General features: G+C 38.1%; 1 long non-coding RNA gene across 1 annotated transcript in view; it reads left to right on the plus strand.

Moving 5' to 3' along the window:
* LOC117557185 overlaps positions 1 to 25,136 on the plus strand; it is a 140,584-nt gene that overhangs the window by 57,426 nt on the left and 58,022 nt on the right. The window contains exon 2 of the long non-coding RNA XR_004570670.1: positions 17,762 to 17,826. This is a non-coding gene — a long non-coding RNA (uncharacterized LOC117557185). The remainder of the gene's footprint in view (positions 1 to 17,761; positions 17,827 to 25,136) is intronic.

Here is a 25,136-nt window from a genome sequence, read left to right on the forward strand (position 1 = left end):
GTAGTTGAAGTGTACCTAGGATGAAAATTACAGGCCTCTCTCATCTAGTACTTCTTACACCTCTGGTATTTTAAGTCCATACAGTATGTTCTAAATTGTATGCTTGTTTTGTGAAGGTAATCTGTTACAGTGTGGTCATTTCTTTTTTTTTAAGGTATATTTAGAATGCACATTACATCATTATTACTGATTTTATCCACATTGTGTATTACATTTTTTAACCCACAAACCAAAGTAGGCTAAACACATGCAAAGACATTGGTAAGGTATGTTAAAAATAAATGTTGACATGTTTTAAGCGTTATTCCCTGTTCAATGTTTGCATTGTTTTAGTATTTCTAAAATCAAGGAAGTGGCTTGTATATATGGTTTTGTGGTGGCATTCTGTAAGTGTGGTCATTTTTACATTTAAAGTTAGAATGCACAGTATGGGTTTGGTTCCTTGATACAGATAGACATTATATATTATGTTGTCAATATTTGCATCATCTAATTTTCTAATCTTTAGCACAATGTGAAAAAAGAACAACAAAAGATGTAAGATTTAATTCCTTAACCCACCAATAAATCTAGTATTAAATGTGCCAAACATGCAAAGACAGTGGGTTGGTTAATAAATAAATAGGAATGTAATCATAGTTTATCTTAATGTGTGTGTATGCTCAGTAATTAATGAGTACGCACATGGCTCACTTACACCTCCATAGATGTGTGTGCCATCTCAGACTAATTGGTTTAACAGATCTCTCTACCTGTGTCCCTCCTGTTGTGGAGGCTCTGCTGCAGAAAGCAGGTCAACTTATAAATAGCTTTTAATACCATCCTCTCTGCTCTTATGTGCTTTAAATTAGCAGAGCGTGTTCACTGTGGCGCCACGGTGGATCCATTTGTTTTCAATTAGAGTACTGTATAAATAGGACAGCAAGAATACACACACAATGAATATTATTATAGTTTTTGTTATCATACTTTGGTTGCCATTAACAAGCGAGAAAAAACAATCATTATAGAAAGCCCTACACTTTTGGTAGGATCTATTTTCAGCAGTGGATTAATCCACATTTGGTGGCAGGTGTGTGTGGGATTAATTCAAAATCAACTACAGTGTGTGTTCTTGGTATTGCAGGGACAAACACCAGGTGCAGGCTCATTGATGTGTTTGTATAGACAACAATGAGGCTCAATGGCATGGGAAGGAGCTTTATCACGTGTAATACTTGGGATTTATTTTAAAATACATAGAATACGTTCAACCAAACAGACATTAGTAGAGGAACAAATCCCATTAAAGGCTTAAGATTTTGAGAGAGAACAAAGCACAACCATGTTTTTATCATTTTAATGTCTCATATTGAAATGTATGGTTGTTTAAAAAATATGTTTCTTCTCTTTTTTTAGGTTAGTTGAAAGCAATAACATTAACCTTTCACGCATAGAGGCTACTACAGTGGACAGCTTTTCAAAAGGTGTTTTCTTGTATATGCATGGGTTTTGATGGCATCAGCCAATAGGACCCTATTGCATCATCCCATACACTGACACTCAGTAAGTGCATGATACATTTCTCTAAACCAAGATGGACGACAGAAAGCCAGATGGACCTACTGTAATCACTCATCGATATCTTGCCAATCCTTTTATGGAAAGCGCCCCCTGCAGGTATAACAATGTTGGTGACATCAAGTAACAACTAAGGAATCCTATAATTCATAAATTGTCAAAGTATTGATTTTATGTTTGCAGGAAATTATGATTAATCACCTGTCCACTAAAGTGGACGTCATGCATCACTGGCTATATTTCAACAACAATTCATACTACTGCTACTGTTGTTCTTGAAAATACTTCATTTGCAATATCTTTTTGGGCCGTAAATCAATATACTTATGTCATTATAATGTCATTTGACATGTCTTCAGTTCAAACTTTAACGCATACCGTCCACCTGAGTGGACATATAAAACACATTTTTTCTAAATTTGAAAAAACTAGACAAAAATAAACTAAAGTTAAAATCTTGTTTTTCATGCCCCAAGAGCAATAAAAACACTTGGTAAAAAAATCCTGAGTGAGGTTTTCATAATTCATGCATGAAAGGGTTAAGTTGAACATATTCAACCTATTGATCCTAACTTAATATTATTGCTTTCAACTAACCTAATACAGTTATGTGAAATGTGTTGACATACTTCATTTAATCAAAGCCAGCATTTCAGTTTTTTCAGTGTAAAAGGTATTTATATACGCTTCTGTCATTATTAAAGAAATACGGCATATCTCCGAAATATGTTATTTGTATGTACCAGAGACTATTATCACAAAATACGTTTTTTTTTGTTACGACTATTCACTTTACTTGCTCTCACCATCTCCTAACAGATAACTAGTGCAGCCAACCCATGTACAATATGCCCCATGGTTCCATAATACATTATTTGCAAGAAGAAATAATGAGCACTACTTTCATTAGGGATGTTTATTCACATAGCATCCGTGGTCTTCTGGTGTCAGTTTTATTAAATAATTTACGTTTTTTGCCTTTTATTTACTGGAGTCTGGTTTTTGATGCTTTATGGTCAAGTTGTGTCTCTTTTATTTGTATGTATTTATTCAGTTCATTTCCCAGGGACACTGCATACTTATAACAATACTATAAATAAGCACATAATTAGCAAGGAGGATAGGTTTTTATTTTTAGTCCATGGTTCTGGTATGAAGTTTTCAGCCTAAACTCTGAATTAAACCAAGAATTAAATCGAAACACTGACAGACAGAAGCAGAACAGATATGTGGGCTGCAGTTGTTACAATGCAACAGGGCAAACAATTACTGAACAATTAAGCAAAGAAAGGATCAACAGAACAGAAGCTAAGCGACAAGAAGGCTTTTGTAAGTTGTGTATTGAGATTTTTCAAATCTGATGTGTATTCATTCATTTTTCTTCTCTTTTTAGTTGTTGGTCTGTGGTTGTTTTGCCACTTGCAGTTATTTTTTGAAGGATACAAATCATACACAAATTAATACAATATATTTCCTTCTATCTTATCTCCAACAATCAACCCTACCCACCTCTCATCAATCATCTTAAAGGGCCCATGTCATGCTTTTCCAGTTATGACCCGTCCCCTTGTGTGTTATGAAGGTTTTTATTACATGACATGTCGCTTGTTAGACGCTTTTATCCAAAGCGACTTACATACTCAATACTGTGGACAATCCCCACAGGAGCAATTTAGGGTGAAGTGTCTTTCCCAGGGATACAACGACATGCTGACTGCAGTGGGGTTTGAACCTATGACCCCCTAATCCCAACACCAACGCACTATCCACTGCACCACACGCCTCCCCAATTGTCTGCATGTAAACGGTCTGCAGAGTCACAAACCCTCAAAGCAGGAGCTCCAACAAGCCGTGTAGGACAGAGAGTGAATACACATACTACACAGAGATGCTGTTTGAGAAACCAATGTGAGTTTGGAACATTGCACAATATAAATCTATTTAGTAGACCTCAACAATGGAATTATGATAGAAATGAAATGGCCGTGACATGGGACCTTTAAGAGGAACATAAGGTACAAGTTCAACACAAAGGTAATTAGTTCAACACAAGGAAAAGTAGCAAAGAAGAAGAGGGGGGGGGGTCTTATAGATGTATATGTGTTAAGCCACCTTCTGCATGGACTACACTGACAATACTTAATGAAATGAAGTTTCCTGCAGACAAAGTCCTCAAGGCTGATTAAATGAGTGATTTAACCCTGGGCTTTAAGCCCCTTTGCCATCTATATTTAGAACCTTAAGTTGAGACCCTCATCTGCTGGAGACTGGCTCTGGACAGGAGGGTGGGGGGGCAGGGGCCATGGCTGCTTGGCGCTCCAAATTCCTACTGGTATTATTGTAACATCCCTTTAAGAAGGCAACTCCTCTGCCTTTTACAGTGCATGTCAGTGTTATAATATCCTGTACATGTGTGAGCTGTAATTTGGCCCTTCGTGCTGCTTATTTCACAGGTAGTCTACAGATCTTTATCTTAACGGTCAACTTTTTTACTTTTTGGTTCTGTTTTATTTTCTTGTTTTAGATTTTTCTATTTTATGTTTGTTTATTTTATACTCCTTTTATTTCCAAATAGTGTGAAATGTCTTGTTTTAACATGCTGCTGTGATGAAAGCGTTTCTCATTTTGGGATCGACTGGCCTAATGCAGAACAACTTGGCAAAGTGAGGAGCAGAACATGGCAGTGGTGGATGTGTTGTAGGTGTGAGTTCCATGAGTGTGTTGGAGTGGTGCAAACAGAAGACAATAACTTACAACAGCAAATATAAAAATCAAACACAGGGAAATGTCATGAGTCGTGCTCCGCTCTGACTAAAAGGCCAGGGAGAAGAAGTGAGTTTTTAGTGTTGATTTAAAAACCCTAGGGTCTGGGCCGACCTCACATTTGCTCACGGTAACTCATTTAAGTTTTTTATGCTTTATTTTAAACAACAGAATACATACTGTTCTACTCTACTGCTACCGGCCTCATTAACAAGGGGCAGGACCCCCACTGACACTGAATATCAATGCTGCAAAGTCAGACCTCCACTGTATGATTCTATCCCACATTGAATACTGTTTGAAAAACTGGTCGTTTGCTTGTGCCACAAACCTGAAACCCATAGAACAGCTGTACAAGAGGGCTATCAAGGTGTTTGACAGAAAGCCACATTCATACCACCACGGTACCATCCTTGATAAACACAATTTCTTGAGTTTTGACAATTTTAAGTCTTTTAAAAGTATGTGTTTTATTAATAAATGTTTACATGGACTGCCCCCCCCCCTTAGGGGAATTCATCCACAGAAAACACACTGGACGCTGCACTAGGTGTCAGAAACCAGAGGAGACTGTGAGGTCGGAATACTTTTGGACAAAATGTCCTCTCCACTTCCATTGTGGAATAGCCTCCTAACTGAGACACGGGATTGTCCCACTCTCAATAGCTTTAAAGGTCAACTCAAAGAATGGTAGAGAAACAACCAGACGTGTAATCACCGCTAGGGACTACGGATGGAAATTAGCTCAAAGCTCAAATCCGGCATATTTACATTTGAAACCTTATTTGTTTAAAGTGTTCATCAATGTGCATTGTCCCGGTTCAAATACACGATTCAATGAAATGAAATAAATCCACCTCGGAACAACATTATGCATTACATTAAAGCACATCATGTGAACAGTGCCTGCACAACACGTTGCACATTTCTGCTCCATGCTACCTCTTTTCAATCAGCACAGCTCTTCAATTTGAGTATAGTATTGTCATATCTTATCATATGTTTTACTGTACCCAGTTTTGCACATATGTATATTTTGCTTAAATCTTTAGTCTTGAAATTATTTTTTAAAATAACTTTTAGAATAGTAATATGTGTTGCTACGTACGTATTATTCCCTCTGTGTCTTGGTATGCAGCATTTATACCAAAGCAAATGTCTCATATTTGTAAACCTACTTTGTAATAAAACTGATTCTGATACATCATGTTGGATATGAAGAAAGATGACTAAACTAAAATGAGAGATTTCATTATATCATGTAAAATATGTATATTTCACCCTCTAAGAAATGGTTGCTCTTTCAGTTGTTTCATAGAGGATCATTGCCATGGCTACAATTAAATGAACTCTGGCTTTTCAAAATCCCCAGAGGATGTCTGATTGATGTTTCGCCTGGTGCCAGCTTCAGATACAAATCTCAACTTGGAGGTTTTTCAAAACGAGGGTTTGGATAGGCTTATCATTTGCTGCGGATATTAATATTCCCCTAATTACCTGCGGAAGAACAGTAACAATAACCACTACAAACAAACAGTAGATACAAAAGAGTTCCATATAAATGCAACTTGATTTGCTCACACTTGATGTAGAGTTTGTTATGGAGCTGCAAACTTGCTTCAACTTCCCAAAACACTTCCATTAGGAGAAACAGTTTCAAAAGCAATGTGAATATAATAACACAAATGTGCCAAAGCATATGCAGATGAAGAAACATCTTCACCAACTTGACAACACATGCACAGCATTGATAAAACATGACTCAGCTTCCCGAAACACACACAGTGTTAACTAAAAGCGCTGCATAAACAAAACACTGCAAGGAACAAAAACAGGGACATTAAAAAGAGCGTTTCTGGACGTTCTGGGATTATAAAGCTGGGCAACAATCGCTGGCCCTGGAAACTCAAATGTACGCTTTTTAACATTGTAATCAAATAATTCATGTAATCTAGATAGTGATAGCTTTTTGGTGTCCCCTGGCTTCCCTTGTGTTTTGAGCTTCTTGCAGTGTTTTTTCATTTGCAAGGCTTTTAGTAAACCCAGCGCATGTTTGGTAAACTTGGTGAAGATTTTTTCTTCATTAAATGTGTTTTTTAAATGTACATTATTTTTGAAAGTGTACCTCGTTTCCCATCATGTAAGGGTTATGTATGTTTTAGGTGTTATTTGTGCAATCGGTTAGACAAAGACAGGGACAGAACCAATAACATACTGTCCTGCTTTGAAAATTAAAATAGATGGAATTGTTGAATAGATTGAAATAGACTGTTTGACTGCGAAAAGTTATCACAATAACAAGTTTATTGTGGTCAATATCCAAGTTACTGTGACTGTGATTTTTTGAGTGCTCAGATATATCAACTTGTGCGCTCATTAAATACAATGTGCCTCAAAACCATCATGGATGTGTTTTAGTTGTCCATCCAAACATGTCCCATATTGTAAATGCACAGTATTATATAACTATACAATAACCACCTACTCAATCAAACAACCATTAGCTTGTTTAAGTTACTCGTGTATACCCATGTAACACTTGAGCATAATGTTCCATAATGATTAGTGATAGTGACTTATTGTCAAATTAAGTTAAAGTATTTAAACTGAGCATCTCTAAATCAAGAGCTGAATGTTCTGTAGACTGATGTATAAAACAAGATTATGTATGTGGATTTTATTCTCATTAATTAATTAAATTATTAAACCATGCAGGTGAGGAAGTTGATAGAAAGATCCTTTAGGCTGCTGTGACTGTGCATGCTGGGAACGTATATGCCTGCATGTGCGTGCTGTGTATAAATATGTTGTAATGTGTGTCTTAATGTGTGTGGGTGATCTCACCTCCATCTGGATTCCTCAAATAGTTACATTTTCCAACACAACCAAATGACTGCAGCAGAGAGGAGTGTGATGACTCATCTCATACATGTAGCTGGCAGAAACGATTAAAATATAAATACACAGATCGGGTGCTCGGTGACTCAGGGGACTCAAACATGGAGTTACATATTTGTATTTAGTGTCTCTACTGTGACATGTTTCCATGCTTTCATTTTCAAAACGTTTCTGTGGGCTCGTCATGTGATGATTTGACCCATGAGGAAGATGAATTTGACATTTTTAAACCATCTTACTCAAAGAACATGTTAGAAACACATATTAAGCACATTTCATTGAGGTTTAAACTGTAATGTGTCTTCACAAAGTGGAATTGTCTACATTGTTTCTTTTAGCATTGGATTTGATTAGCTGCCTTACATACATTTTCACTCATGCAGTCATGTATTTGCAGTATTTGTAGCTTTAAGAATTAGACTTCTGGCAGTTAGTAGCGGGGGTCTTTCTCCCTGAATGCCTGCAAAGATGCCACTGAGGAAGCAGTGCATGAAATATATGCAGCTGGATTATCCCATGAGTCTCCTCCATGTAGTCCCTGCCAAGGGATATGAACACTCAGGTATTTGGAGCACAGTGCTTCTCTGAGGGTGCCTGTGTGTGTGTGTGTGTGTGTGTGTGTGTGTGTGTGTGTGTGTGTGTGTGTGTGTGTGTGTGTGTGTGTGTGTGTGTGTGTGTGTGTGTGTGTGTGTGTGTGTGTGTGTGTGTGTGTGTGTGTGTCTGGATTTTGCCCAGCTAATCAGATCAGCTTGGCATGAAAGACAAAGAGGCCTGAGGCATTAGGGTGCTCAACCTATTTAATTGGAGCATTCTCACTCTAATAGGTCACTGCTTAGTGGAGGACACATTTTTGGAGTCACCATGTGCTAAACTAAGACCAGCCTCTGCACTCTGGATTCAGAGCTCTTCTGCAGCTGTGATTGCTCCGTGGTGAGCCATAAAGCTTTCTGTCGTTTCCACCAAGTAGTCCTAGCACACAGCCACTTCCCTACTCTTAGTGCAGGTGTAAAGTGAGATAGCGTTGAGGCTGCAGTACTACAGGAGTCACTGAAGAGCCTCCTATAAAACACAAGTACATTGTACAAGAGTTTAAGGGTTGATTCATCCAATTTCCTTCCTTTTTTTATTTCATTGAGTCCTCCTAGTTTCATGACCAGATTTAAAATGTTCGTCTCTGAAATATCCGACTCAACAATTTCAATTTTAGTGCCATTTCTTATGAGAAGTGAAACTTTAAGTCACTGTCAATGATTTGTATGGACATGTTCTAATGGAGAAGGATTATCTTCAAGTATTAACACCACCTATAATTGTTTAATCGTAATGCCAGTTTCCAGCAGTAAATATCTAACATAAAGCTAAAAACTAACTACATCACAGTCTCAAGACTTCCTGTCCACATACTGTAGCTAAGCTAAAAGAGGTTAGTGTTCGGCGTGATGATGTCTAGTAGGTTTATTTAGCCACTTGCTAGCTACTGCCTTTATTAAGACTCATCAAAGCTTCAGACATTCATGAATGTCTACATATATTTACTGGTGCATCTTATTCTTATTATGATTCTTAAAGTACAATATACACTTCTCGTTAGAAATATAATCAGAAAGCATTTTAATGGCCAAACTATTCCACTTTAGGATTTTCCAGAGAGGGTTATTTGTGAATATACGACCCACCGGAGCGTTTGCAGTCAACGGGAGCACTAGAGGTCGAAAACTTTAAAACGTGATTATAGATCGCAATAAGCGCTTGGACAATCGACCTATTTGGTCGTATGAGTTGGAGGACTCAAACCTTATAAATGATATCAAAAGGAAATGGCACACTAACTGATCCCAACTTACTTCACTTTGCCACCAAACACTGTCTTTTGTAATTGTTTTGAGTGACACACCCCCATTTGGTAGAATCATACATGTTGTGTAATTTGTTTCCGTGTAAGTCATTATTTCAACATTAGAGATTCATATGTATAATACATTGTGCAAAAATGTGAACGCACCATTGGTTAACCTTGTGATATGTTCACTCTATAGAGGTATTTGGTGAAACATATTGCGATATTTTATTATCTATTATGGCCCAGCCCTACAATAAAGCTGATACTTATTTTAACAATATTTTCGATAAATAAACAGATAAAGTTTGAATTATCTTATTTTTGATCGGTCTTATTTACTGCAAAGAACAAATGAGAAATATCAGAGTACAGCGGACATATTTATGTTATTAAGATGTAGATTGTACAAGTTCACAACAACGAGGAATTATTGTGAATTGAAAAGCAGGAGAATTCTGGAGATGCCAAGGATTTGTTTAGGTAACTTGCGAGCAGAAGCACCACTGACATGTTATCACACAGCTGCTTCTTTACACTTCCAGCACACATAGAGCACCATTAGCATTCATCTAGAGTCATGCTTCAGACATCCATCAGGGGTTGGGTATCAACCAATCAGAGAGTCCAAGGTTTAATCCCGAGCTCCTGCAGTCAACATTTCCAAATGTCCTTGGGTGAGATACTAAGCTGCAAATTGCTCCTGTAGTCATGTCTGTTATATAACTTTATGTAAGTTGCTTTGGATAAAAGCAACAAAATATAATGCAATATTTATAGGATGTTTCTGGATGCTTTGAGATGTACTTTAATAACCTGTTAAGCCCCAAGCCTGTTTTTCAGGTTTCAGGCTCGACAATGACATTCCCAGAACAAATGACCATATATTCCCTTCTAAAAGTGTTAAATTAATAATCTTTATTCTTAAAGTAATGATAAACCTGTGAGTTGGATGTAGAAAAGTCAGAATCTATATAGATGTTTTTTATTTTAAAGAAAATTCAGATTGAACATGGTAAAAAACTGTAAATGATAGTGTCCGTCCAAAAGATATCTTGTACTTACAGTGAAAAACTAACCTTGGATGATGGGATGGTAGACTAAAAGCTTTAGGAATCCAAAGTACAATATATACTGTAATAAATACCCTGTATCAAGATTGATGCAAAGCAAGTGATATTTGACCTTTTTAGACAGATTTAGCCAAAAAAACCTCTTCTGGCAACACACTCTCACTCCCTAAGCGTCCAGGAGCGACGTTTGGTCAGTGTCCGTGGCGTCCAGTTGTGACGCTCCTAGGCTCCTTCAGCGTCATAAAGGGACGCAAATAGCTTTCAACTGATTGAAATGTATTCCCATCTGCGGCGGGATTTGACGCTCATGGAAGCACGGCATTCGTTTGTGTCGGCTGCCCTTAAAGGCAATGTGAGCGTCCATTCTCATTGGATAACGGAGAATTGTACACCCGGAAGTAAGTATTCCTCTTACTGTCGATTGATTTTACAGTGATATCTGCACTACTCATCGACTAAAAAACACCAGATTATCCTTGATAATTACACAACATTGATTGGTTTAAATTGTGTGCAATGCTTTTGTATTTTTCCCCTTCGATTCGGAGAAACAAATATTTTTTTGGAGTAAAGGATGGCAGAAGACACTACACTACCCAGAATCCCCAGCTATCGTTTGGACTACACCATGTGCTCTGTTTGACAAAAACTGAGTAGCCAATGGGGACGCACCCCTGAAAGTCCCGCCCACCTGGGATGTTTGTGTCAAAATCTCAAACAAAAAATGAGGGAGCGCAAACGAGAAAGCTGCAGTGAGAGCAAAAGTCTGATCATTGAGAAAGAAGAAACAAGAACTGCAAACAAAAACCTATGTTAAAACAAAGAAAAAATACTTATAGCTTACATGATTACACAAATGATTTGTTTGCAACTTATAGTTTTATTTTTGAAATGTATTTTATTTTGCTTGACTTAGTTTTTTTTTCTTTTAAACTCATAGTTTTGCTTTATCTTTATGATACAAAACTAATCCCATAATATCCCTGCTCTGATATTTGAAAACGGAATTGCAGTTTTATTGCTTATAGATTATCAGAACATTTCAAAGAGGACACAGTCACATTGGATATTAACCTATGGATTAACTACACCATCGTTTTTATCGTTTTAATGCCATTGAAGACCAGTGTTGACCAAGGTAAGCCATGTTAGTGGATGTGGCTACCTAGCGCCACATGTTTTGATGTACGTTTTTGTTGATAACGTCGCGAGTTTGTATCTTTCAGTGTTGAGGTGGGCACCGTTAGATTCTGTGTCTTTACGGTCATAAACGATGTGTTGGATGTGCAGCTAGGATAAGTAATAAGGGAGCTACAGTAGGAGTGATTTTTGGTGCATTAATAGGTTAGCATTTTTCGCTCGGGGCTAATTCAGAGGGTCACTGTTAGCATGACAAAAAAAATGAAAAAGATCAGTTAAATTAGTTTTTTTTTCTCGTTATATGGATATAAAATATTCATAGTTTATTAAATATTAAGGTTCCTTAGACGTTGTTTCCTGCAAATTACGCGATTTTGGCCCCGGAACCGGGTCCGTGGGGCTTAAGAGGTTTTAAACAGCACAGCAACATGCATAATATCCCCCGATATACTGAGATGAGAGAATGTCAATGAGAGTGGAGACTTGTAAAACTCTCTGAAAACTGAACTGCTGCTCTGGTCTTTGCTTTGTTCGGGCGGGCTGACAGACAAAAGCTCATCTGGGCCCTTCGGGGATGATCAGCATGCATACACCGATCCAGCAATACAACAGTCTTTCACAATACGGTGATTGTGCAAGTAGACATCTTAATCACTATAAGGAATTTCCGTTCATTTAAAAGCAAAGCATTTGTGTTGGGTTACTCATGAGCAGTAGAAGCACCACTGACATGTATCACACAAACAGCTGCTTCTTTACACATCTTGCAGACACAGAGCACCATTAGCATTCATTGAGAGTCATGCTTCAGACATCCATCAGGGGAAACATGGGCATCAACCAATCAGAGAGCCCAAGGATCAATCCCCAGCTCCTGCAGTCAATATAAGGTATTGTACTGTCCCTGGGCAAGATACCAACCTGCAAATCTCTCCTGTAGGCATGTCTGGTATACAGTAGTAGTAAAGTATACGTAAATTGCTTTGGATAAAAGCGTCAGCCAAATGTGACCAGTGTTGGGGAAGTTACTCAAAAAAAGTAATGCATTACATATTACTAGTTACTTTTAAAAATAAATAATGCCTTCACTTACTTAATGATTCATTAGACTCACTTTTAGTAGTTGTCTCCTGAAATGTGAATTCAACATAATCCCCCCTGAAAGCATATTTGGGCTGCTCTGTAATAAACACAGCATATTCATATTTGAAGTACTGTGTTTTTTACAATGCATTTTGAGAGCTTGCCTTCAGGGATAGAGTTGGCACTGGTTAAACAGCACAGCAACATTCATAATCCCCCCCCCCCCTTAATACACTGAGATGAAAGAATGTCAATGAGAGTGGAGACTTGTAAAACTCTCTGAAAACTGAACTGCTTCTCTGTCTTTGCTTTGTTCGGGCTGTCCTTCAGGGATGATCAGCCTGCATCATGCCCAGATTAAAACGTAATGTGCTCTTCCCGGCTGGCTGTTTGTCAATTCAATGGCCAAGGAGGCAGTGAAGATCTGAGTGTAACTGCATCTCCAGTCTGACGCTCCACACTTTTCCCCAAGCCAGATATCTACCACAGATACATCAAGTGCAAACAAACTATCAGCTCATCCAACCAGTCACAAAATCATCACTCTTCACTTCTCTTATTAGCACTAGTTTAATTCTTATTTGCAACTGAAGCACTCCTTTGTGCACCAGTCAATCCTAATCTCAAATACAGAGTTAAATCCCAGATCTAATGTACATTAGAGGATGTTTTATTTTCAGTGATAGTAAATGTTTGCTATCCTTGTATCGTGTCTTAATATTTGTCCTTTTTTGATGTTGCAAATGTAGCTGCTATGAGGCAAGAAAAATGTCAGACTTGATCTAAATCGTAATGTGGTGGGAAATGGATTCATTAATCAGATGTATCGAGGACTTTCAGAGGGAGGTTCTGCAGCAAGTGCATTTGTTGTAATGTACAACTCATATGTTGACTAACAGTGGTCATATTTACGTGTTGTACAATAAAGGCTGGCGGTGAAATGTCTGAGGTTATCTTGAAGTACTGTGTTGCACTGAGCTCTATTGCTTCCTGCAGGTTGCCCTAAGCCCTCACTGGTGTGGAATTCTGAATAGGAAACCTGACCTAAAGCAAACATATAGTGTAACTGGAAACTAGAGACACATTTGTTGTGGAACAAATGAAAAATTAATTGGATTGTCAACTACAAGTTCAGGTTGGGTCAGGAAGAAATACTTTCCAAACTGGTAACTGCTGTGTTATACCTGACAGAATAGCAGGTATAGGTATACAATATTCACATTTAAAAAAAAACGACATTACTAAAATGTGGGCTGCCTTTATGCCCACGTCCTTATCAGAAACGTCAGAAACAATGCTTGATGTGTTTTTGGACGTAATATGGTCTTTGTTTACATTAGCAAGCATGCTAACACTCAGAGCTAACCTGTACTGGAGAGAGTAGTGTGAAGAAGCAGGAAATAAAAAAAGGAACTCACCTTGTGGTAAACCCACGAGAGAAAAAGCATTTGAGCTCCATATTGTTTCAGAAATAATCCTTGATGTGGTTTGGAACATAATATGGCGTTTAGAGAATCTGCTGAGTTATCAGCCTTCTCTTCCCTCTGCAGCTCATAGTGTGCCTGCGTGCTCCAAAAGGGGCGGGGCTAGCAGTTACAGACACAGAATCAGCTCTTCTATAACAGGGCTGAAATAGAAGGATATGAGGGATGTCTGAAATGCATGATCTGTTTGGTATTTTGAGCAAAACACATCATAGACATGTTTTTTATATATCTGAGACCCATAATATATGCCTAACAATATCATGATAGGTGACCTTTAATCGAGCCAGCTAACTCAAAGAAACCCTGGCTCTATTGAACTCACTTCGTAGGTGGCGGGACATGTTGTCCAACATGATGACAGCTTGGTAATAGGGCAGTAATGTGCATTATAAAAATATGTTTACTTATATTTAAATTGCCTGAGCTCTTTTGAAGCGTCTTCAGAGGCTGACAGGTATAGGGTGAGGATGCCGTCGCCATGGCAGCAGTGTCAACCCACCTGAGTGACGCAGTGTGGCCCTGTCAGACGCATACATCACGCTGATGTTTGTTCATTTCCCCGCTGAAGACCTATATATAGACGCTGACAGGGAGAGATACAGCACACAGAATGGCATGTCTGGGAAGCATTCTATCTACTGTCGCTGCTAGATCTGTCATACTTCAATATCCACTGGATACAAGTACAAGCTGACGTTTGAGCTGTTCTGTATGTTTAGGAATATGTATGGAACAGTATAGCAAAAAGAGCGGATACAATGCTTAGAAATCAAGGAACATATAGGGATGTAATAAGATTTGTTTAAATCTACCGGCATAATGAAGATAACCCCAGACTGTGTACGTCTTCTGTTATTCCCATTAGTGTTGACTTCCTGTCTGTCTTCTTCTGCTGTTCCCGTTAGTGTTTACTTCCTGTCTGTCTTCTTCTGCTGTTCCCGTTAGTGTTTACTTCCTGTCTGTCTTCTTCTGCTGTTCCCGTTAGTGTTTACTTCCTGTCCGTCTGTCTTCTTCTGCTGATGTCTCTTCTTCCAGATCTCTTTGTCTTTAACCTAATTCCCTCTTTTGGACTATTGTTTTGGTTGTTGTTCACTTTTAAGATTTGAATGTCCACAAATACAAAAGTGTACATTCAAAGTAGTGAAGTATTCCATGGTCTTTTCTGTTCAGATTGCCTTAGCAGCGGTAAAGATGAGATCAGAGCTACGTCACTGCCTGGCCACTTTCTGATGAAAACAAAGAATCAGCACCAAGCGGAAAAAATGATAATACCTAAGAGCTGCGTTGTGTTTTGCACGTCAAACAAAACTAGTAGAAAATATATATAATGCATTCAAATATAACACTAACAAGCCAAGGAAATACCAGTTTCAGTGTTTGCCTGCTGCAGACTGACATCGACCCTCTAATGATTTACATTCAACCAGAAATCAACGCTGATCATCAGTGAAGTTATGAAACTGTTCCGGTGATGACGTATAGTTACCTTCTTTCAAAGTATAATCAGAGAATTGAGATCCATAAACAACAGATTTTCTTTTCATTTGTGGAATTTGTTTGAATATTTGCTGATCATTTTGCTGCTCATTGTGGGTTGGCAAGTCTTTTTTGCATTTGTGAAAGGTGTTTCACGTTTACACACGGATTATATTGATAATATTGAGAAAATCTACATTCATAAAAAAGATACATCTCTTTAAAAGCCACTGCTTCACATTCAGAGTATGTTATTGCATGATTACGTTTCCCAGACGGTTCAGGGATTCAAAGCCACCTCACATGGAATCTACTTCGTAGCCTTAACCAATGACATCTCTTTCTTCTAAAACAGTTATTGTTTATTTTATTACAACATTTCAGCAGGGCTGTGGGGAAACTGTTTGTTGTAGCCATAACGTCTGAGCTGAAACAATTAGATGATTAACTGATAAGTCATTTCACATACTGTAAAATGAATTTTGCAAATAGTTTAAAATGGTTACATTTTCAAGCTAAATTGTGTGGTTCTGATCTGTTTGAGAACGAGTAGGAGAGACAGATAAAAGAAGGAAAGAAAAGCCCAGTTTTAGTTGTTTTTGTATTATATTATATTTATTTTTGCTCTAGTTTTCATTAATATAATAAGCTGTGATTCCTAAGATGTTAACTATGGGACAATTTAAAAGGATGTTTTACTTTTTGGGATATTTTATAGGTAGTTAATTAGTTATATTAATTTAAATGTATTATAGCCGTTACACCTTCAGCTATCGGGGGGGATCAAACCAATCAGTTCGTCTGAGTTATATAAAACCAATTAATGTTTGTAGTGTAAATAGATTTTTCAGAGCAGCTCATTTGTTCAGCTTTGACTCACTGTTGTATTTCTGAGAGCGTACACATCAGCTGACACTTTAACTGCTATTATCTCGTACTGATTAACAGAGTGCAACTGTTATCTGTGATTACACTTACACAGACACTTCAGCTTATCCACTGCTTACTGATCACACTTCAATTACATCTCAATTCTTTCTGTCGCTTTACTTCCCATGTTTCCTTCTCACAATGTGCTCATCAAGGCCCAGTGGGGCCTCTTCTGGGAGAGCGCTGCGCAGAACCACCGCACACATGTTTTCTCATGTGGTTTCATAAAACATTTTTCCCAGTACTTTACAATTGGGGAGAGGGTTTTCTTGGAGACAAATAAAATTGGCATTTTATTGTTAGCCTTCAACAAAAAAATATTGTTTTACAGACATATCAATCTGCCTTTTCACAACAGGCCTGGTGCTGCTCCTTCACCAACAAAAGGAACCCCCCCCCCTCTCTTTCCAGTCACATTTAAAACAGACAGCCCAACATCCTAATGCAATCTGGTCAATCAGGTCATGAATGAGAGTGAACAGTTAAACAAAGTTCTAAATCAAATCATTATTTAAAAAAATATTGTACCTTCAAAAAATAAACAATATCCGCACAAAACTGATCGTTTTTAAGTTAATTGGCAAACATTACATCACACATTATCCAACCAATAACATCCAAGACTCCACCTAGGCACCTACTCATACAGCTCATACAGTATAAGGAGGACTTTAGAGGCTCCTCTTTGAGCGCTGGCACAAGATGGCCTCCAGAACAGAAACACAGAACATGGGGATTCTTATCATGATTGTGTACATTGGTATTAGAAACCTTAAATGAAATAAATACAATTATGATGAACATTGATGGTGAGGGAGTTTGTGCCTCCTCACAGCCCCCTTGCTTTTATTATCTATTTGTGCTAGTTTTTGTGACATCGTTGTTTCACAATGAACACCAATTGGAAGAAACTTCCTCTCAAACTTATGGAGATAAAAGTACAACACTCACCTTCAGCCAATAATCAGGGTCCATTGCCAATATGCTCAAACAAATATGCTTTTCACCCTTTGTTATGACCATTTCTGTCTGAAAAACATGGCACACATCACAAGGTTTTCCTCCATTTATCTACCGTTACTTCACCAAGTTGAGATATTTTCAACTTGAGTAGCTCTGAGCAGACACATACAAAAGCAGGAGCGCTCAGAAAAAATATTTAGTTCTCAAGGCGACAGCATGGGATGGCATTTGGTCTGTCTTCATTGGAGGCAATTCAATAAAGGATGTTGCAGCTCAGAAAAAGGCCCTTCATCTGGACACACCAAGGCACTAACTGATATCTACATTATTGAAAACTAAATCCTACATAGATTCATTTGAAATTCAGTAAATGAAGGGCTCATCATAACACATTTTTTAACTGAAAAATAATGTTCAAACCCTTTTAAGTGTTCAAAACTACAATTATCTACAATGGGTACAAGATAACACACATTCTTGGCAAAGTGAAGCTTTTTTTGTGAAACTGGACTTATTTAAATACTGATCTTAATGTTTTTCTGTTTACACAGATGGCCTTGGATTCTGTTTCTGTTGTAAAGCTGTGTCCATGCAATCACATCTCCCCAGTTAGCAGGTAAGTGAAAAGTTGTAAAAGCTGATGTTGGCAAAACTTTGTAGAAAAAAAGACCTTCATTTCAATGCTAACCTGCTCATCATTATGAGAACACAAATCAAAAGTGCTTAAGTAGACGTTGGAATATTCTAAGTCGATCATTACTTTCCTGGATGAGATTTGAGTTTGCATGTTGTAGAACTTCAAAGTGCTTTTAATTCCATTAACACTTCAACACTTCAACGTTTTTCCGTTTAGGACTTATGAGATAAACCCTAATGCTCCACAGAGTGCTGGATTTGAGAGCTTAGGTTTTAAGGAGGATGAGTTCTACCAAAACTCTGAACTCAAGGCTTTCCAGGTGATGTTTTGGGTCTGTGAAGAGCTGCATGACTCAGTGAGAGCAGAACGCTTCAGACGTGTGCAAGCAGTAGCCGTCTAATCCACTGATGGGCAGTGTGTATGAGGCTTAAGCCGGACCTGATGAGGAGAGGCTCTTACAGACCGAGACCACCATGATCTAAGTCGGCAGCCGGCGCGGCGGCGGATTGAGGTCACGTCAGCCTAACCACAGCAAACAAAACTTACTGCAATTGGCTGCGCTTGTTTTACGCTGTTCTGGTGACTGGACATTTTGCGAGTTCGGGTGAGGAAGCTTAGAGAAAAATATCACTTCTTCTTCTTCTCTTCCCACTTGACAGTTCCAGCATTTGTTGCTAGAAACATGTCAAATAATAAATAACTCACAATTTGATTTCCAAACCGTCTTTTGGAAGATTTCTGTCAACAAACATGAATGGATGTGACACGTTATGGGGGGGAGGATCATAAGAATAACCTAGCTTAAACGTGCATACACCCGCTAACACACTGAACTAAACTTGACAAAAGTTAACTCTAACTAAATCAAAATCACACAGAAACCTTCTTAAAAATGCTTGACATGTTAAGGAATAATTAAAACCACATTAAATGTGTTTATTCATCAACAACAACTTGGAAATTAATTTAAATGAATACTGCTAATCAGCAGGTATGTCAGCGGAGACAAAAGCAATCAATCTCCGGATTAAGACTATCTAGTAGATAACAGTTCAACACTTTTAGACATTTAGTATGTCAAACATTTTAACTACATTACCCAATTTCATAGTTGTATTCAATCTTTGTATGTATAATACAAAATGTTATTTTTTAACCTTATAACATATTTTAATCACCATTAAATTAATCGTCCTTCAACTTATAATGCAGGCTATTATTGTATCATATTTCAACCTGCCACAGATATGGGTATCATTTGTATGAATAAAGGACTATCTCTTCTTATCTTGTAGCATGAGGAAAGGGACGCAGAGCAGAGGAACAGGACATGTATATTTGTGACAGGGATATTTGGATGATAGCCAGAGCTCCATCAGGATTTATTGAGCTGCTTTGTGTTGTTTATCCTCTCAGAAGAGCCGCGGTGCAGGTTCCCTTTTCATCTGACAGCTTTCAGAGCTGAGTAGAGGAGGATCCGCTGAGAGCTGTCAGTGTGTCAGCCGAGCCCCCAGAACTCATCCTGTGACGCTCCACAAGTTATCAATACATTGTTTATACTCTCTTTCACAAAGCTTTTCTTGGCCAAGTGTCATGGGGTGTTGACAGCTAACGTAGAGATTGAAGATCTAATTTAGATGGAAAACGCCAACCTTATTTTATCACTGAATGTGTCATTAATGATTTATTTATGATCTGAGAGTTTGCATTATTTTAAGTGAATAGTTTCATATAACAAGTCATTCAGAAGCACTTGTTCTAATTATTTACACACGTTACAACACTCACACACAAGCTTGAAATTCATCCATACAGTACATGAAGAACTGAATCCTCCCATCCCCTATTTTATTTTTTCAAAAACCTGGATTTCTAAACTTTTGTATCATTATAAGCACATTTCCTAACTACTTCCCCTTAAGGTGGGAAAAACCCAGCCCCCAGGAAGTGAAATACATGTTCATAGTCGCCAAATGGTAGTACTACACTCAGTGTCCGTCCACAATGTCCCAAAAATACTTTTTCCTATTGACTTACATTGGGAAAGATACGTCTGTAAATCAGTGTATGTTTTGGGATGAAAGATGTCGAATGTGCTTAAAGGCGAATCACAAGTTCTTATTCCTCTGAGTCAAGACTGGACGTGATGTCATTTGTTTGAATCATTTGGATGTTCTTTTAGAGCTTCAGATGTTGATGCTGTACTAGTTTATTAAAGAACTATAAAGTTAACATTGTAATTGCAGATAAGATAATTGTGTGCGTTTTAGGGGGGTTACGAAAAATATTTTTGTCAACATATTTTACAAGACTAATATTTGCTTTAAATGTGTTTGTTTTTGTGATTAATGTTGTGTACCAGTGTTACAAGTTGTTATGTGAGCTAGATTTGGTTTTGGACTTGGCGTTTTTGAGCACTTGTCAAAGCGCTTGATAAATAAAATATATTATTTTTATTATAATACTGCCACAGATTGGAGGCACCAAAAAGGCAAGTGCACATGTTGCATTAAAGTCAGCGTTTCAGTTTATTCAGTGGAGACTTTCAAAGGAATGAACAGGTCACCGCCTCCACGCTGCGTCTACCTCTCTTCATGCATCCATAAGGAAAACAGATACCGTATCTTTAACATGAACCCATTTCTGTTTCTCAATCCCACAGCACAGCAGGCACGTCAGGATGCTGCATGGAGCCAAACACTCTCATTGTTACATTGTACTCATACCGCTGATGTACTGCCTTGCATTGCAAAATGACTGCGATATATCAAGTAGAAGGAGAGAGGATGGTAATAGGATTATTGATAAATACTAATGATTCAATTACTCTAGCAAGTTGTATATGTTATGGCTTTCAAAGCGTGCTGTGTCGAACAGTGACAGGGCCAACAGGATACACATGGTGATCTACCGGCTTATTAAACATTCTCCATTTCAATACTTGCCTCTATGGAGAACATGTTATACATTGTTCATGTTAACTACAGTTTGATGTTATACAAGAGGTGGGCAGAAGGCAGAACTAGTGGGATCTCTCTGCAACGAGATAATCCTCTTCCTGGTTGTTGTGCGAGGGCAGTATACATTTTAAGATTAAGTGCGTTTTTGGGCTTCAAAGAATCTACAGTATAACAACATTGAATGTGAGTTTTGTTTAGTACATTATTCCAAAATGGTAAGTCTCACTGTTAGCCCCATATTCACAGGATATATACAAACCCCAACAGTCTGTATTACTTACTTTAGAGGTAATCATTTATAATGTACCATCTTTCAGTGGTGTAGCTGGTACAGCAAGTGTGGGATTGTGCACCTTTGACATAGACCTACAAATAAATGATATTAGCACCCTAAAGGAGACATCCTAAATGCTGCACATTCTACAGTTATACAGATATACTGAACTGCAATACTAAGTGATACACAGCCTGATTTATTTATTATGTTCTCACCTGAGTATTTATTCTTCAATTAGTTCAAGCCAATGTCTGTGTGCTCTAACCAATTAGATGTGATCGACATACTTAGAGCAGCCACTTCATTTCCAGTGCTCTGTAGCAGTGTTGGTTTATTTCAGCAGTTAACTCTGTAAATATATATATATATATAAAACATTAAGATAACACAGACCTTAATGTCCTAAAGAAAGCTGCCTTTGACTTAAACAGTGTCTGCTTTACAATTGTGTCCACTCCCTTTGCCACATGTGTGGTTATTGTGCCACCATGTTTCATGTCCCCTGTCTTTATCCCGCCTACAAGGCTCCGTTTCTTTTCAAGCGGGGACGCAGCTGTTTAATCAGCACAACGGCAGAATTATTAATAACGAAGTGTTGGTGGGAGACCAGAGGTCTGTAACCAGGCTGCTCTTTTAAGAAAAGGAAAGGCCTTGTGTTTCTTTCAGCTTTCTCTTGTATGTCTTGTTGCTGTTGCTGTGCAGATAATGTGCTCCCATTCTGGCTTCACTCTGATGATTAGCGCTGGCAGTACTACAATGTTCAAACACTGAACAGTGGGGGACCGTTCAAGGGCGGCTAATGCATTTGTTTGCCGTTCATATTCCGGAGAGGGAAGTGTGTTTAGCATAAGAACACAACTGGGAACATGGCGTCTTGTGATGAGCGTCCGGTCTGATGGAGCTGCAGAGAGATGTGAAGGTCCTCAGTGCTGCTGTGGGGGGGTCTTCTCCTCTGCAGCTGGGTGCTGATATAACCAGCTTCCCCGTGCTGCGCACTGTACCTGCCTCCACTCTCAGCTCTCATATGAAAGACAGTGTGAACAGTGTGTAGGTCAGCACCTTTGAAATCACTCTTTGATCTTATTCACCAATGTGGGCTTAAAAAAGCGTTGCTCTTCTGATTTCCAAAGGATTCTGATTACAAAGGCACTATTTTTCTTGCAAGAACTCTTTAATAATTCACATGGTATTTGCATGTACAGTACAGTACTTACTGGTAGACATGTGCCTTTTCTGCACTTCTGGTCTATAGAAGTGAAAAAAAGCACAAAAAGCAGCATAGGAATAGGAGGAAGGTGGGGCCCAACGTCTGTATAAAGAGTTATTTTGTAGCTAAGTAGGCAGCAATTTTAAGGATTATTTTTCATCCCCACTGAGTCAAAGTGGTAGGCTCCATTATCTCTGATGAGTCTGACACTTGTTGGTGTTTTCAAGCAATTAACACCCCTCCACCTTTCCTTTACCTAAAATGATACATGTCAGGCCATTGGGTGTCTTTGGAGTCTTTGGGTAATGGCAGGTTTTCTTAAAGTTCAGTTTGTGTCAGACTGACTTGAACCACACAGCTTTGATGGTTAGGAACCACTCTGAGGGAAGAATTGTAAAGGTGCAGCAGCCTTGAACAATCCCTGATGTTAGATAGAATGGGAGGGATGAACCCCTCTGTAATGGCTAGTGATGTGATGTATACTTCCATGGCTGCTTGTCAAACTACTGTGTTAGGTGAGTTAACTGCTACATTACCAAGCTTGCCAAGCATTAAAATGCTCATAATGTATTAGTCAATAAGATAAAATAAGATTAGATAAGATAAGAATTTATTTATCCCGAAGGAAATTATTGTGCCAGAGTTACAAAAATACAATAAACACAGCATCATAATAATACAACTGTACACTAACAGTGCAGTAACATCTTAAATCACAATAAATGTGCTTCAAGCCGACTGTCAGTTAACTGTTAGCCTACTAACAAGATAGCTAGTGTGGTCACTAAAAACAGTGTATTCAACATAAGTATTTATACAATGTTACATAAGGCCATAATGTATTTCAAGTAAAGCTTGACACAATATATTCCCACAGACTTGTTGCCTATGTGTGAAGAAGACACATCTGGAGTTCATTGAAAAAAAAGTAAATACTTTCCTGCACATTTTTTTTTAAATGTGGCCGAGCAAATATACCCATTACTCTTCACTAATAGTGTCACTCTTACACATTCATCTCAACATGATTGTCTTCTACTGGTCTCAATTATTAAGTGGTTTTTTAGCCAGATTATTATTAAAGGTGAACATTTCACCGTCTGACTCAAAGTTCTGACGCTGACACTGCACAGATTATTTATGTCTATATATTTCAAGTTATCTTTGCATCTTATTTTCTTCATACAAGTGACTAATAAAAAGTGAAATAATGCACAGCAGTGAACATATTTAAATTTCCAATGTGAACCAACTTTCATCAAGTATTTATAAAACTTTCTTTTATTATTTTAGAGACACTGGTCTGCTTTTTCTCACTTGATTCATACGATCAATTCTAGCATATTATATTTTTCCTGGTTGATTATTGACAGGTTAAACCAGACAAAATGTGTGCCGATTTTGTCAATCATTAAGTCTTCAGTAAAGCAATACAGCAGGAGAACATACAGGGTATGGTCATATTATATCTGTGATAATAGATTCAACTTTTACTGAAAACATCCCTTAGATTAGTTCATTTACGCCAAGGTTAAGATGTCACTAATGCCACTGACATTAAAATAACTCTCCAATGGCCCTGACTGTTATTTCAGATGCAGACGTTCAATCTTACACTCTGTCAGGTGATCAAAAACAGATGTACAGACTCCAAAATATATATGTTAATTGCAAGGTTTTTAGAATGCTTTAGCATCGGTCCGTATTTCAGAGACAGTGATTAAGATTCAGCAGCAGCAGGAGAAAAATAAGATGTTGCAGAATCATTGCTTAGAGGAGATTGTGCTGCTTGAGCAGGTGTGTCCAGGGGGAAACGTACCATACGTCTTCATAAGCATCACCGGCGCTTCCAGTCTCTATCTGCCGCTGCACATTTAACTGAATAAACAACACTGTCCAAGTTATTCATTGTAGGCAAAACCCTGACTTTTCTCCAGAGCAGCTGTGGATTAGACTCACAAATCTTGTTGTGTAACGCTTTTGCTTTGCTTGCACTCACTGCACCCAAGTTTGAGAAATCCAAAATTCTTCCAAATGTATCAGAAATAATATCAATGTCAAGTAGACATGATACTTGATCAATTGATTGGATTGAAATCGGATCTGTCTCTATACTATATATGCAGCCGATTGTGTTTAGTTAAGTTTGGTTTATTTTCACAGGTTCAAAAATAAAATTGTCACTGAAACCATGAAGTATTTTTCTGTAACCAGGTGACATATAGGCTGAAATTGTTCCCAGGAGGACACTGTTTAAAATAGTGAGATGTAGGCCCCTTATTTTAAAATGTAATTATATAAGATAAAAGTAATATTCACTGACCTGACTCATATAACCTGACTCTGCTATATTTCTCAGTTTGTTAAAGTTCCTTGTCTGACCGACTGTGAGCCCCTACCTGGGGCGGGGGCAGCCACTAAAGTTGGACTTAAGCAGCTTACTGGCAGAGTCAAGACACAGATGTGAGTCTCTTTATGCTAAAGTGCACAATCTGAGAGTGCAGAGAGACTCTGTATCCTGAGTACCTCAGGTCAAATATGAATTTAGAAGCTGCTTCTCCTTCACAGCCTTTGGCCCGGTCAGGAAACGGTGTTAAAAAATGGTGTATCCTGAAGCAATGCCTAGACTGTGTGAAGGAAACCAGCTTAGAGTCTCATACACTGCATTACAGTTGTGTATCACTGGGCTCAGCCACATCATGACGTTGCGGTTAATGTCGCTGCGATGCAAGTGGGAACATATTGCCGTTTGAAAAAGTAATTCACTATCAGACTGTCTTACAATTAAGGTCCGCTGATACATGTTGCTCTAAAAATATACATTGCTATTGGTTTTAATTGACTG

The sequence above is a fragment of the Gymnodraco acuticeps genome, unplaced genomic scaffold, assembly GCF_902827175.1.
Source record: "Gymnodraco acuticeps unplaced genomic scaffold, fGymAcu1.1, whole genome shotgun sequence".
Classification (NCBI taxonomy): Eukaryota; Metazoa; Chordata; class Actinopteri; order Perciformes; family Bathydraconidae; genus Gymnodraco; species Gymnodraco acuticeps.